Source organism: Physcomitrium patens, chromosome 15 (assembly GCF_059467195.1).
Source record: "Physcomitrium patens ecotype Gransden chromosome 15, ASM5946719v1, whole genome shotgun sequence".
NCBI lineage: Eukaryota > Viridiplantae > Streptophyta > Bryopsida > Funariales > Funariaceae > Physcomitrium > Physcomitrium patens.
The window spans coordinates 13,431,052-13,433,688 of NC_143424.1; the positions used below are offsets into that span (position 1 = coordinate 13,431,052).

The 2,637-nt window shown below is 42.5% G+C and overlaps 1 pseudogene across 1 annotated transcript; it reads right to left on the reverse strand.

The window, feature by feature from the left end:
- Nucleotides 1-629: 629 nt before the first annotated feature.
- Nucleotides 630-2,305, reverse strand: LOC141046241 (abscisic acid receptor PYL8 pseudogene; annotated as a pseudogene). The gene is made up of 2 exons (XR_016506740.1): nucleotides 1,196-2,305; nucleotides 630-1,065 (listed from the first exon to the last, which is right to left on the reverse strand). The product of XR_016506740.1 is annotated as an abscisic acid receptor PYL8 pseudogene (transcript).
- Between the last annotated feature and the right edge of the window lie 332 nt (nucleotides 2,306-2,637).

Consider the following 2,637-nt stretch of genomic DNA (forward strand, 5'->3'; position numbering starts at 1 on the left):
TTTTTCAGTAGTCTTATTTCTTTAATAGAATCTTCAACTTATTAATGTGATACTGTGGAGCACATCTTTGTGCATTAGTAGTCCATTTAGGAAGACCAATCTTATGACACATCAAAAAAGAAAACAGGATTTGACCTCTTTAAAAAGAACTTCAAGTCAGAAGCTAGAATTGTCAATTAGTCAACTTGTGGGAGTATCAAAGTCAAAACAGATGTTAAAAAGCTCAAGGTGATTACAACTTTATAAAGCTTAAAGCATTATCGCGCCATTTAAGGTAATAATTGGTGCAATTATTCATAAATTGGCATTGTAATTGGTTCACCATTTCACCAAACCCCAACTTTTATATCCATGAGCATCTGTAGATACTGAGCATATTTGTGAAATACATGAAACTCATCTTTATCTCAATAGATTTGTGTCTTAAAGTTGTGACATGTGAAACTTGGCAGAAGAGTGGCAAAACATGAGGGGAAACTATGTTCAATTTAAATACTAGCTCATTTTGAATATTTTTCCGTCACGATTAGTCGACTGATAATTGCAATCAGACAATTACATTCACACGAAAAGGAAAAACCAAAAAATTGAATCCACAAATGAGTAGATTGGACACAGGGCAAAGCATAGGAAAAGATGGGAAAGACATTTATATATCTATTTGAATATCAAATTCAATGACGATAGTCCATGTGTTGAACTGAAACAGACCTCTGCTGCTATGAATTCCACCACACTCCACGTAATTCTCAAAGTTATAAACTTGCTTGAAATATTATGAGTTCGAGCACATACCAAAAGTGCTACCAACTCCATCGAGTTCGCATAGAATTTGATAAAATGAAATTCACTTCGTAGTGAATCAGATTTATACCGGCCTTATTGAGAGGCTTGGAGGCAATTCTTCTCAATCAACCCATAAAGCTAGGTTGAATTGCACAGCATCACGGAATGCTTGGCCTCCTCCTGTCAAGGACGCTTTTAATGCATGTCCTTCGTTTTGTGGTTGAATAACGATACCAATTATACCAATTATAGGCCTGCCTTTAAGGTCGCATTGCTGACCTATCACATTCCCAGTCATAAAAACCCCGAGTCACAAAGAAGATAATACAATTGCTCACATGTGCATACAGACAATCACAATTCTAATGCACGCAGTTATGGTGAAGTTCAAGAGAGAGCTGAGAATCACAGAGCGAAAGACAAATCCTCGCAACATCTTCATTTGCTTGTTAGAGAGAGCGGGCGCTGCAAACATTCTTGCTGCCCTGCACTGGATAAGGTTTTCCATCTGACTTCATGCAAGACGAAAGAGCCAAAGTACTGCAAGCCGCTTTGCACAGTAACCACTTCTTTTGCAGCATCGTAACCATTCCCATATATAAGCATAGAGGAGTCTAGAAATTCTCGTGTGGTTCCTTGCACAGCCCTCCTCTGTGAAACTTGTCCCAACGCCTTCAAGTTGCTCAATGCAACGGTACCCGCAAACATGTGAGTCTATACCCTCGAGCTGCCATCCGGAACATCAACAACGTATGATTCCAACACTGTGGTAGCCAGCCTTCCATTGATCTGCTGCTCATGAAGTGAAGTCACAGACCGAAAGTTCTGCAGACGATGGCCTCCCTTCAAGACTCTAGAACTGAAAACATGATTCTCATCGTCAAGGGTTTCCAGCAGTTCTACACTGGAAGTGGCCGGAATGCCCGACACCAAAGATAATTCCCTGATACTCCCAACTCCATCAGCGCCCATTATTAAGTTGCTCGTTTACACGTTTGCATGAACTTTTTATACGTCTGTGGCTGGTCGAACGACCTCACTACAGACCACACGACGTCTATGAATTGTATATATATTGATATGAATTGACATATCAATATAGACCCACACTGGTTCAGCTCCACAGTCTGTGAACAGAGAGCACACGCATACTCCTCCTCACACATCACGAATCCACGCACATCATTGTGTCCAACTTAAAACCTCATAATGCTCAACTGGGTTGACGAGTCCTCGAGGTACACTGGAAACTGCCACAGTGACGCACCCAACACGCAGAAAAGCCAATCCCAGCCTCCGATCCACGATCTACGACCTTCACCCCAGTGGAAACGCAACAGCAGTGTGAGCAAAGCTAGGATCTAGAGCAAGCTTACAGCTTCGCCAATTCTCCAAAACCAGGTTGTAGTGGATCACAGCCCAGGGTGAGTAACTCGTGGTGTCACGCGACCTCGCATCCCACAAATCGCAGACACGCCAGCACCAGATTGTAACGACACCCCGCGAAACTGGCCCTGCAAGGAGTCGCGACACGGTCACAGAGCTACCTACTGGACTTTGCTAGGTTCGGAGCTTCGCCCTAGTAGGTCGTGGAACCTTCATTGGAAGGTTCGAATGGTGCCCGACCTGACAAGTGACGGGGCTCTGTTCATCCATCATCCGTTACGAGGATGAGAGATTTCTAGAATATGTGTGTGGATGGATGATTAAAGTAATATGTGCTGGCGTTGGCCAATCCATTTGAGGATACACTCCCTTTCAATCAATAGACTCTTCTATGTTGACATTATTGTTAATGGCGTAGATTGTGTTTTTACATTAAGCAACTAATCCCATCATCTTGGTATTAGT